The 12,699-nt window shown below is 61.8% G+C and overlaps 2 long non-coding RNA genes across 2 annotated transcripts; both read left to right on the top strand.

The window, feature by feature from the left end:
* Positions 1 to 2,532: 2,532 nt before the first annotated feature.
* On the top strand, positions 2,533 to 4,416 carry LOC149121071 (uncharacterized). Its single transcript, XR_016224364.1, has 2 exons — positions 2,533 to 2,668; positions 3,356 to 4,416. It is a non-coding gene; the product is annotated as an uncharacterized LOC149121071 (long non-coding RNA).
* A 5,404-nt stretch (positions 4,417 to 9,820) lies between these two features.
* On the top strand, positions 9,821 to 11,976 carry LOC138846117 (uncharacterized). Its single transcript, XR_011383511.2, has 2 exons — positions 9,821 to 10,529; positions 11,632 to 11,976. It is a non-coding gene; the product is annotated as an uncharacterized LOC138846117 (long non-coding RNA).
* The last annotated feature ends 723 nt before the right edge of the window (positions 11,977 to 12,699 follow it).

Genomic DNA, 12,699 nt, shown 5'->3' with positions numbered 1-12,699 from the left:
GGTGCACCTGTGTGTACCCTGCACACTCACACCTACAGAGACAGGTGCACCTGTGTGTACCCTGCACACTGCACACCTACAGAGACAGGTGCACCTGTGTGTGCCATGCACACTCACACCTACAGAGACAGGTGCACCTGTGTGTACCCTGCACACTCACACCTACAGAGACAGGTGCACCTGTGTGCACCCTGCACACTGCACACCTACAGAGACAGGTGCACCTGTGTGTGCCATGCACACTCACACCTACAGAGACAGGTGCACCTGTGTGTGCCATGCACACTCACACCTACAGAGACAGGTGCACCTGTGTGTACCCTGCACACTCACACCTACAGAGACAGGTGCACCTGTGTGCACCCTGCACACTGCACACCTACAGAGACAGGTGCACCTGTGTGTGCCATGCACACTCACACCTACAGAGACAGGTGCACCTGTGTGTGCCATGCACACTCACACCTACAGAGACAGGTGCACCTGTGTGTACCCTGCACACTCACACCTACAGAGACAGGTGCACCTGTGTGCACCCTGCACACTGCACACCTACAGAGACAGGTGCACCTGTGTGTGCCATGCACACTCACACCTACAGAGACAGGTGCACCTGTGTGTACCCTGCACACTGCACACCTACAGAGACAGGTGCACCTGTGTGTACCCTGCACACTCACACTACAGAGACAGGTGCACCTGTGTGTACCCTGCACACTCACACTACAGAGACAGGTGCACCTGTGTGTACCCTGCACACTCACACCTACAGAGACAGGTGCACCTGTGTGTACACTGCACATTCACACTACAGAGACAGGTGCACCTGTGTGTACCCTGCACACTCACACTACAGAGACAGGTGCACCTGTGTGCACCCTGCACACTCACACCTACAGAGACAGGTGCACCTGTGTGTACCCTGCACACTCACACTACAGAGACAGGTGCACCTGTGTGTACCCTGCACACTCACACTACAGAGACAGGTGCACCTGTGTGTACCCTGCACATTCACACTACAGAGACAGGTGCACCTGTGTGTACACTGCACACTGCACACCTACAGAGACAGGTGCACCTGTGTGTACCCTGCACACTGCACACCTACAGAGACAGGTGAACCTGTGTGTACCCTGCACACTCACACCTACAGGTGCTAGTGACAGGTGCCCCGTGTTTTTTCATAAATAAATACAGGTAGCTCAGGAAGTTTCTCAGGAAACTGGACAAAAGGATAAGGTCACTTTGGTGCAAAAACCTAGGACAGCTACATCTTTTTCACAGTCTGCATTTCCCACGCTTGTTTTTACTCTGGCCTCCTGGGAGGGGTCCCCCTGCAGGGGGTGGGGTGAGGGGAGATGCTCGTCTGGGGGCCTGTCCTGTGGGGACGTCCGTCCTGTGCTGGCCCGGGTGCTGCTACCTCAGGGCTGTGGCTAGGCTGGCACTCCCGAGGAGGGAGGTCACTTTCGGTCATGGTTCTGGAGGTGGAGGCTGGCCGGGCCACGCCCACTGCCTGCAGTGTCCCCAGGTGGTACCTGAGACAGGGAGCACATGTGTGCACGGGCGTGTGCACGTTTGCACGGGTGCATGTGCGTGTGTGTGTGTGTCCCCACCTGGCCTCTCTCCTCCCTGCAAAAGCACTTGGATTCAGTCCCAGAGCCGCTCTCTGATCTGACCCTAACCACGCGCCCAAGACCCCGCCTCCCAACCCCACAACCAGGCCACGCTTCCTCCTCTCAGTGGGGTTGAAGGCCTGGGGCCACACTCAACCCATAACACGTCCCTAACAGAACCTGTGTGTGCATGTGTGTGTGCACACAGTCATGTACACACGCGTGCATGTGTGAGCTTTGCATGCATGTGTGCACACAGGTGCATGTGTGAGCCCTAAAGGCATGTGTGTGTGCGTATGTGTGCACACAGGTGCATGTGTGTGTGTGTGTATGTGTGCACACGGGTGCATGTGTGAGCCCTATATGCATGTGTGTGCATGCGTGTACGTGTGCGAGCATAAGCTACACGTGGTGTTGTTTTCACACCGCCTCGGCCGCGTGGCTCTGAGCCCAGAACATTTACTCCCTGGACCCTGCAGACAAAGCCGGCTGACCCCTGGCGTGGGGATTAACCTCAGGAATGTTGTCGGGGTCATCTGTCTTCATTCCCTTCCAGCGGGGTCGTGGGTCACAGCCGTGCCTGTCAGTCATCCCTCCCGGAGCGCTGTTTACTTAAGGCGTGTGTTCATCAAACACGGAGCCGCTCGGAGGCCCAGGGGAGGCTCGCAGGACAAGGGACTGTCACCACGCACCAGGCACAGCCGAGGAGGTGCAGGTGCGGTGCAGCGGGAAAGCCGGGAGGAGCTGGGGGCTGCGTCCTGAGTCTGGAAGAGCCACTGCCTGGGGGCAGAGGAGCGGCTGAAAGCCCAGGGCTGGGACAGGTGCGTGGGGGCGGGGAGGCACTGGTGGGGCCCAGGGGTCGGGGCCGGGGCCCTGCTGGGGATGCAGAGCTGGGTGGGTGGGGAGCGCCCTCTTGGTGGTAGCGGCCTTTGGCCAGCAGGGAGGAAGGACTTTCTCTTTGCAGTCCACGTGCCCGCCCTGGTGAGCAGTGGCGAGCGCGCGCCCGGCTGCGATGCAGGAACGGCTGATTCCTCTCCACCTCACGCAGCCAAGTGCGGAAATGCTGGACAGCAGAGAGCCACGGCCCGGCGCGCAGCAGCCTGCGGCTGCCCCCAGCTCCCAGCCTGGGCGGCTTCCTGGCCACCGCCCAGGACGGGGCATGGCAGGGCCCAGCCGTCCCGGGGGGGTTAAGGAGACCATGGCTGAGATTGATGGGGCGGGGTGTTCTGGAGCGGGCGGGGCCACGGAGAAGCCATCAGCTGCCATCTTTGCCCGCTGTGGGGGACAAGGCGCTCACGGCGGCTCCCCGGTCCAGGAGGGCCCTTTCCAAGGCCGGGAGCCGCCGATGGCACCGGACACGGCGTTATACACGCTTTCCTTGGCCTGTGCCGTGACAAAGCTTCGTTTATACGACAGGCAGAGTAAGAGACGGACAGCGGTAACCCGCTCCAGCTCTCGGCAACCTGGCCGCACGATTCTCCCCTCCCAAGTGGGGAGCTTCCACCTCACTTTTAAAAAAGACTTATTTATTTGAAAGGCAGAGTGACAAGGACAGAGAGGGAGAGAGAGGGTGACGGAGGGGAGAGAGAGAGCGAGAGCGAGAGCGAGAGAGAGAGAAGCTTCCACCCACTGGTTCACTCCCCACATGCTCACAGTGTCTGGGGCTGGGCTAGGTTGAAGCCAGGAGCCTGGAGCTCCATCCAGGTCTCCACCTTGGGCCTCCTCTGCTGCTGTCCCAGGTGCGTCAGCAGGGAGCTGGATCGGGAGCGGAGCAGCTGGGACTCGAACCAGCACTTGTGTGCAGTGCCGGTGTCACAGGCGGCTTCTCCCTTTAGAGGAAACCACTTCACAGTTCCTCCCGGGTGCGTTCTGACCACCAGCACTGACTCCACGGCTGTCAAGTGGAAGAAGCGTGACTTGAACGCGGCTCTGTGATACCACCCGGCCCACGGGACAGCTGCCACGGCTGCCGAGGACCGAGGAGTGGGGGTGCACGCAGCCTGGACGCACCGTCCCCAGGCAGGACACAGCAAGATGGTGCAGGACTTCCCCACCCGCTCACAGAGGGGCCCAACCAAAAGTGACAAATGGTTCATTTCTGGGGTTTCCCATTGAATGGGTCTGGACCGGAGATGACTGCGGGTCACCGACGCAGCCCCGGACACGGGGAGCGGCTGCCGCGTTGTGAGCCACCCTTGCAGGTTCTGCACACGAACCCCGTGCCGGCTGAGGCTGCCAACATTCCCTCCCAGCCTGCGGTCTGTCTGTCCCGCATCCCGACAGTGACAGGCAGGTTTTCCACTTTGACCAAGTCTGGTTCGTCGGCGTCTTCTCTGTTCGTGCTTCAGGTATCCCCTCAATGCCAAGGTCACGGAGACTCTCTTCCTATGTTTCCTTCTAGAATTTGTACAGTTCACAGCTGATTTTCATATGTGGCATACAGGCCTTTAAAAGTCTGTTTTTGGGGCCGGCGCTGTGGTGTAGCAGGTAAAGCCTCCGCCTGCAGTGCTGGCATCCCATATGGGCGCTGGTTCGAGTCCCGGCTGCTCTACTTCCCATCCAGCTCTCTGCTGTGGCCTGGGAAAGCAGTGGAAGATGGCCCAAGTGCTTGGGCCCCTGCACACATGTGGGAGACCTGAAAGAAGCTCCTGGCTCCTGGCTTCAGATTGGCACAGCTCTAGCCATTGCAGCCAGCTGATGGTAGACCTCTCTCTCTCTCTCTCTCTCTCTCTCTCTGCCTCTCCTCTCTCTGTGTAACTCTGACTTTCAAATAAATAATAAAAATAAATCTAAAAAAAAAGTCTTTTGTTGTAGCCAAAGTTGTGGCATGGTAGGTTAAGCCTCCACCTGCAGCACCAGCACTGCATATAGATGTGAGTTCGAGTCCTGGCTGCTCCACTTCCGATCCGGCTCTCAGTTGACGGCCTGGGAAAGCAGTGGAACGTGGCCTGAGTGCTTGGACCCTGCACCCACTTAGGAGACCTGGAAGAAGCTCCTGGCTTCGGATCGATGCAGCTCTGGCCATTGCAGCCAGTTGGGGAGTGAACCAGCGGATAGAAGACCCTCCATACTGCCTCTCCTCTCTGTGTAACTCTGACTTTCAAATAAGCAAATAAATAAATCTTTTTAAAAATGTGAATGGCCTAAACACCCAGGTAGAAAGCAGGGGAGGAGACGGAGAAACACTGTCATTCCCTGGGAACCAAAAAACCCACCGGGGCGGGGTGGGGCTTGGGGGCTGCGGGTGCCACCCCATGGGGCAGCCGCACCGGATCCAGTCTCAGAGCTCCTGGCAGCGGAGACATCGCAGACTCCACCACCCGCCTTCCTGCCGTGGCTTCCCTGGGAGGCGGGGACAGGACCCTCGAACTCGGATTCCCGATCGGCCGAGTAGGAAGAACGGCCCCTTTCTTGCTGACACGGCAGCTTCAAAGCTCAGGCTGCGACATGAATCCCGGGGCCCAGGGGCCCAGGGCCCAGCGGAGCAGAGCCAAGATTCAAAGAAAGGGTAGATGGATACAGATTTTTTTTAAAAAAGATTTATTTGTTTATTTGAAAGGCAGAGTTATAGAGAGGCAGAGAGAAAAAGAGAGAGAGAGAGAGAGCGCGAGTGAGAGGTCTTCCATCTGCTGGTTCACTCCCCAACTGGCCACAATGGCTGGAGCTGTGCTGATCCAAAGCCAGGAGCCAGGAGCTTCTTCTGGGTCTCCCACGCGGGTGCAGGGGCCCAGGGAGTTGGGCCATCTTCCACTGCTTTCCCAGGCCACAGCAGAGACCTGGATGGGAAGTGGAGCAGCCGGGACTTGAACCTGCTCCCATATGAGATGCCAGCACTGCAGGTGGCAGCTTTACCTGCTACACCACAAGCACTGGCCCCTGTTCACGCAGTTTCAGCAGAGGCACAGGACCAGTGGTTTCTGTGGTCCTGGAACAGCCCCTGGCCGTCCCCAGCCCCTGCAGCTCCCATCCGGCAGCTGGGATCTTCCCGGTGGAAGGGCCTGGTGAGAGCTGAGTGACAGGTGCAGGCCGGGGAGGGGCCAGGCAGTCTCCAAACAGCTGTCTCGGCCCTCATCCGCCACCCTCTCCAGGATGCGGCACGTGGCACTGCGCGGGACCCTTGGCATGCCTGCTCTCCCTGCGTGCCCATCCACCCCCGCCTCCTTCCCTCCCCATTAGCTCAGTGGCGGCGGCTTTGTTTCCTCGGCCAAGAACCAGAGCTGGCATCCCGGCCCGCGCCGGCCCATTGAGTTGTGACGAATGGGCCAGTCACGTGCCTGGCAGCCCCTGGCCGGGCAGCCGGGAGCCTCCCCCACACCCCTGAGAATCCCAGGTCCCCCGAGGGGCTGCCGGCCGCCTGCACGACGGGACAGTCGCTGGGCCCCGGATTTGCATGTGAGCTGAGCTGCGAGCTGCCCGCTCACTGGCAGGTTCTGGCTGCTTCCCAGGATGCGGCTGGAACATCTTCATCCGCGGAGGGCCTGGCCGTGAGCCCAGCCCGGGGAGGACGAGGCTCCCGGCCAGCTCGAGCCTCCGTCTTCCCCATCCTGCTCCCCCGGTCTCTGCTGGGCACGGTCACGCCCCTGCAGAGAGAAGCTGACCATCCTCCCAGCTTAACAGGGGCCCGCACCCCTCAACCTCACCGGCCCCCTCTGCCAGGGCCCACCCCCGGGCGACGGCCCCCCCTGCGGGCTAGGAGACAAGCAGAGCTCCAGCCCCAAGCCCAGCTTGGACCCCAAGACCTGGAGTGGAGCCCAGGAAGCCGCGTGTCCCACAGACTGCAGCGGGGTCCAGGGCTCGCCTCTCTGAGCTCCCTGTTCTGGGGTGGTCGGGCTGTGCCCTGAGGCCCAGGACAGCTGCACAGGAGCCAGAGCCTTCCCCTGGTAGCAGCCCAGAGTCTCCGAGGATTCCTGGGGAGGAATCTTCTGCCCTCAGCGTCTGGGAGGGGGCAGGGCGACGCTGAGCAGCCTCGCTCTTGCCCAGCTGCAGGGGAAGCCTGGGAGACCCCCCAGCACCCCAGAGGCCCCGCTCTAGGGCAGGTGCTCAGGGAGACACGGGGAGGGTCTTCCGGCCCTACAGGGGTACACCTGCCCTGCCATACCAGGCTGGCAGCCGATGTGGCCCCGAGAGCACGCCCCAGCCTGTGCCCACTGTCCCCACACTCTTCCTGTGTCCCCTGCTCCGACCCAGCTGAGGAGAGTGACCAGGAGGGAGAACCCGGCACAGGGAAGGCTCCCCAAGATTCGTGCAGGGAGGGGAGCGGGAGAGCGCAGGAGAGGGGGCGAGAGCTGGAGCATCTCCCTCAAGCTCGCTTCAGGGCCGGAAAGGACCCGGATCTGGGTTCCCTGTCCTCCAGAGCCGTGCACATCCGGGCCTCCCTGCCCTTGTCCACGGAGTGAGAGGTGAACCCTGGAGCCCCACGGTGGCACTGCTGTCCCGGGAGTCCCGCCCCCTCCGCGGCCCCTGTGTGTCCCAGCCCAGCTGGTTTTGGGCAGAGACCGGCACCGGTGCCAGAATTCTAGGGTCCCGGGGATGGAGGCAGCGCCCGCGTCCACCTGTCCCGGCCGGCTGAGAGCAAGGCACACACACCTGGTACCCTCGGAGCCCATGACCCCTGAGTCCTGCCCGGTGATGGCCGCCTGCTGGGCCCAGAGCTGAGGGCACAGGGCCCCGAAACATCCCTCGGTGGCTGGCATCGCCATTGGCCTGGAGGCGCCTGTGTTCCCCGGCTCCTGCCCGGCTCCCGGCTCCTGCAGACCCCGGAGGCGGCTGTGATGGCACCAGGACTGAGCCACCCCACCCACACGGGAACCCTGGATGCAGCTCCTGGCGGGGCCCCAGTCTTGTCCCAGGCCAGGCCAGCGTGGGACGTGACCCAGTGATAGGTGCGCGCTGTCTCTCTCTCTCCCTCCCTCCCTCCCTCCCTCCCTCCCACCCTCCCTCAGTGTAAAACAGTGTTTGTTGGTCACAGTTCCCCAGAGGAGGGGTCCAGGGCACTGTGCAGACCACACGGGGAGCACCACAGTGGGTCGAGTGGTGTCTGTGTCAGGTTAGGCAGCCCAGGGCCGGCCAGCGTGGGCCACCTCAGCGCTCTGGCTGCGGGGCTGTCCGTGGTGGTCTGGCCCCTGGTCCTGGGGAGGGTGGGGTTGGTGGTGCCCTGGATGGGGCGTGGCCCCGTGTGAAGAGGGTGCTCCCAGGCCTCACGCTGCCCCCGGACTCCTGGAGCCGTGGGGCAGAGGTGAGCGAGCGGCCCCGGCTCATCAGTAGAGCTGCCGCAGCTGCCATGTGGCTCTCTGTCCTCCCACGGAGCTGGGCAGGGACCCTGCCATGGGTGCCGCAGCTCCCTCCCGGGAACAGGGTGAAGGCTACGGTAGGAGCTGCCTGAGACTGGAGCCATGCCTGACCCATGGCTTGAGTCCACGCGGGCGTCAGAGACGTGACAGAGACCCCCCGGGGCCTGGCGCTGCCCGGGAGTGGGTGCCGGGGCTGAGCTGCAGGAACTGAACCCCTCAAAAGTCCCGTGGAAAGACCTCATGGGGTGGCGCCGGCAAGAGCCAGCCAAGCACCCACTCCCCGCCCCCCCCCCGGCCCCTCTGTCGGGAGCCTCCGGGTGCTCAAACCTGCTGCGGCCTGCACAGGGCTGGCCGAGGCCCCCTGGGCCTGCTCCCTCGTGGGTAACGTGCAGGGATCACACAAGACCTCATCCAAGGCGGCCTCGGGCCCCGAAGTCCACGATTTGGTGTCCACATCGGACCTCAAAGAGCGCTTTTCATCGTGTAAATGCAACGTCCTGGGGCCGGCTCTCTGGTGCACTGGGTTAAGTCACCACCCGCAGTGCCAGCATCCCCTAGGGACGCCAGTTCAAGTCCCACCTGCTCCACTACCCATCCAGCTCCCTGCTGATGTGCATGGGAGAGCAGTGGAAGATGGCCCAAGTGCTTGGGGCCCGGCACCCACATGGGAGACCCAGAAGAAGCTCCTGGCTCCTGGCTTCAGCCTGGCCCAGTGCTGGCCATTGTGGCCATCTGGGGAATGAACAAGCAAATGGAAGACCTCTCTCTCTGTCTCTGACTCTCTCTCTCTCTCTCTCTCTCTCCCTCTCTGTGTAACTCTGACTTTCAAATAAATTAATTAATTTTAAAAAGAGAAAGAAAAAAGAAAATACAATGTTCTTTGCTACTCCAGGCCTCCTCACTAGTAATAAAATTAAAAAGTTCTAGTTTAAGAAGAAATTTGTTTTCATAGAATATCAGCCCTGAATGGCAGGGGTTCCACCCTGCAACGGAGCTCCACGTTCCCCACGCAGGGGCCCGGGGCTCCGGCCGCTCACCATGAGGGCGCCCAGAGCAGCAGGCAAAGCCCCCAGGGAAGGGTTGTCACTGGGAAGCCCCTGTTCCGAGAGTCGAGATAACGGGGGGCTGAGTGGACAATGCCATGGGAGCCGCGGTGTCCACGGAGCCCGGCCCGATCGGGAAACGTGTGCAAAGTGTGCAGCCTGCGTCGGCCTCCGCTGAGTGCGGCAAACGAAACCTGGTGTCATTGGTCACACGCGCGTCAGCGGAAGCGTCCAATCCAGAGAGAGTCCCCGATTCCTTAGACCCTCCCCCAAGGCAGCACAGACCGCACCCTAAACAGAACCTGCGCGGCACCCTGTATGGGCACCCCGAGAGTGCCCGTGGTGGGTGGTCTCCCTCCATGCTCCCCTGCAACTGTGCCCTTAATGTCCTTGACCAGGGGCCGTCAGCAGGGCTGCTTGTCACCTGCTGTGGTCACACCTGGCTCCGCCCCGGACAGCTCAGGCAGTACTGGTCTACGCTGACAGCAAAGCCCACCCTGCTGCGCCGTGGTTGCCTTCCCTGTAAAACGGGACCGAGGCCTGGGCGAGCCGATCTGCTGCGGGGTGAACCGCGTCGTGGGAGTCTCCGTGTCTCCTACCAGCCCTGCCGCCTGATTGCCCTCGTCCTGGACGTGGGCGGCCCTAGGCGGCTCTGCTAACGCACAGAGGGGCAGGGTGCTGGAGCCCCTGCACACCCAGTGGTTGAAGGGCTGGTTCTCTTGGATCTCATGCACACTTCTTTTTTTTTTTCTTTTAAAGATTTATTTGAAAGGCAGAGTTAGAGAGAGAGAGAGATCCCCCACCCCCTGTTTCACTCCCCAATGGCTACAACCGCTGGGGCTGGGCCTGAAGCTTCCTCCAGGTCTCCCAGGCAGGTGCAGGGCCCAGCCACGTGGCCCATCCTCCGCCACCATTCCCGGAGCACCGGCAGGGAGCTGGATCAGAAGTGGAGCAACCGGGTCTCCAACTGCGCCCACGTGGGGTGTTGGCGTCAGAGACAGGGGCTTTGCCTGCTACGCCACGACGCCGGCCCCACTAAATCTTTTGCTAAAAACAGAAAAAAAGAAGCCGTCTTGGGCACTTGGCTGGAAGGGGTGGAAAACTTCAGCTGGAGCTGCAGCCAGCGCCCATCGCTATGGAAACCTCACAGCCCTGACAGCGGAAGTGCATCCTCCCCGGCCGGCCTGGGTCTTTTCACAGCCAGCCAGAGACGAAACGCGCCAGGCTGCCTCAGCGCGCTGCCCCTAGGACGGCCCCTCGTGTGTTCGCTAATTTCTCTCTGTCCCGCGTGCTCCTTCCTTCCTAAGAAATGTCTTTCTTCCGCCTGGCCAAAAGCTGCACCAAGTTCAAAACCCGGCAGATGCGCCCCCTGCCTGTGAGGCCTTGTCCTCTGTCTGCCGTCCCCGAGGGAGGGCCGGCCTCCTCGGCCTCCGTGTCCTCCCGCTTACTGCAGCCCAGCGCGGGGAGCAGAATCATGGAGCCGGAGTACAATCTCTCGGGGGCAGCAGCCCCTGCACAGCCGTCAAGTGTGCAGGGGACACGCGGCTGGCACCCGGTGTATCGGTGTATCGACGTGACAGGTGCATATGCATGGTGTGGGGGGGTGGATGGGAGATGCTGGCTGGCTGGGTAGAGGCTGGTTGGAGGGATGGATGGGTGAGCTGGGGAGTGGGTGGGTGGGAGGGTAGCCAGAGTTGCAGATGCATGAATGGATGGATGATGGACGGAAGGACAGAGTGCCGAGTGGATGATAGGTGACTGTATGTGTGGGTAAGTGAAGGCCCCCACCTTGGCAGCCAGGAATCAGCCGAGGAGAGTGGGCCGCTGCGGCCTGAGGGGCCCTGGGGACACTGGGGGACCTCTCCCCGGCAGCAGCTCTGTCCCCAGGCCGTGTTTTCCACTTGCGCCCTGGAGGCCGTGGAAATCGACTTGACAGCAGCCCAGAGGGTGGCCTCTCAGGCTGCAGCTTTCAAATCAGTCTCCCGCCACCACAGACGCTGGAACCACGAGCCTGGCAGCTCGGAGGATCAAAGGCAGTGAGGGGCACAATCAAATGACCCCGGAGGGCAGCAGGGCCTGGAAGAACCGGCTTGAGAAAATGCAAGCCAAGGGACGAGGGACGGAGCCTGCGCCCACCCCTCCCCGCCCCCGGCTGCTGCAGGCTCAGAGCAGGGGCTGCAGACCACCCAGGCAGGGATTCCACAGCCTCCATCTCATGGGGGGGGGGGGGGGAGTTTCCTACAGGAATTGGCTCCTGCAATATGGAGACCTCAGAGGGCCATGCCGTCTGCATACCGGAGAGCCAGGAGCGCCCAAGGCCAAGGGCAGGCTGGATGGCCCCCGCGAGGGCAGAGGCAGGGCCCGTCCCCTGGGCCTCAGCTGTCTGGCTCTGCTGTCCCACTCAGGGAGGGTGGGCCTTGGGGATCCCCGACTGCACGCTCCTCTCTCCAGGAGTCACCCCCACAGGCTCAGCTCTCTGGGCACCTGTCTCCCCGGCTGGCTGGGCTCCTTGCGGACTGAGACCTCTGCTTTGGGGAGACTGCCTGCTGGGAGGAGGGCGGCGCAGAGAGAAGGGGGTGCAGCTGCCACTCCTGTTCACACTAGGAGCGTGTGGGGCTGCGTGTGAATGCCGGGGCCGTGTTCCGGGCACGACTAATCCATGTTCACATCTAAATCCCGCAGGCTGGCGCTGTGGTGTAGCGGGTAAAGCTGCCGCACGCGGTGCCGGCATCCCATATGGGCATTGGTTCAAGTCCCAGCTGCTCCACTTCCGATCCAGCTCTCTGCTGTGGCCTGGGAAAGATGGCCCGTGTCCTTGGGCCCTGCACCTGTGTGGGAGACTGGGAAGAAGCTCCTGGCTCCTGGCTTTGGATCGGCGCAGCTCCGGTTTATGCGACCATCTGGGGAGTGAACCAGCAGATGGAAGACCTCTCTTCCTCCCTCCCTCTCTCTCTCTCTCTCTCCCTCTCTCTGTAACTCTGCCTTTCAAATAAATAAATAAATAAATAAATCCATCTTTACAAAAAATTTAAATCCTGAATCACTAATGCAGCTGTGTCTGTGCAGAGCTGGCCGTGGGGCTGCGCTCATCCCCGAGGGTTCTCAAGGACACGGGGTACAGTGGGATGCCCACCCCTCCACCCTCACAGTTCCGGGACCCCCACCCCTCCACCCTCACGCTGCCGGGACCCCAGGACTTCCAGGGAGTCTGGCCTGGGGGCGAGGACAGAGGACAGCTCGGCGGGGCTGAGTTTTGTCACTGGTGACACCCACCAGGCTGTCTCCCTTTCCCTCGCACCACGGAGCGCGTGTGGGAGCCTCGCTCTGCTCTGGGCGCGGTGCTTATTTTTAGAACACGGTCTGGCGTCGCCGGAAGCTGAGTCAGCTCAGGCGAACTCAAAGTGGAGCAGACGAGGGGCAACCGCGCTGGCCGCCTCTGGACGGCGTGGCTGGGACGGCGGCCACGGGGAGGGGCAGGGGAGCAGTGTGGAGACTCGGCGGGGTCCCTGCAGGTGCATGGGGAGGAGTCACCGCCCGCGCTACAGGGGACCCTCCCTGAGTGGCAGTGGTGTCCACACGGCCGTGTGGCTGGTGCCCAGCAGGCCTGGAGGCCACCAATGCTTCTCTCATTCTGCTGAGCTGCAAGCCAAAGAAATGGACACATCGGAGGGTCCCTCACTAAACAAAAACCCTTGTTTGAGGACAAGAGGGCCGCCTGGAGGCCATGGCAGACAAAACCACCAGGGATCC

Source organism: Oryctolagus cuniculus, chromosome 17, assembly GCF_051225735.1.
Source record: "Oryctolagus cuniculus isolate XC-2025 breed Fujian yellow rabbit chromosome 17, ASM5122573v1, whole genome shotgun sequence".
Taxonomy (NCBI): Eukaryota; Metazoa; Chordata; class Mammalia; order Lagomorpha; family Leporidae; genus Oryctolagus; species Oryctolagus cuniculus.
This window is presented reverse-complemented; position numbering and strand designations above follow the sequence as displayed.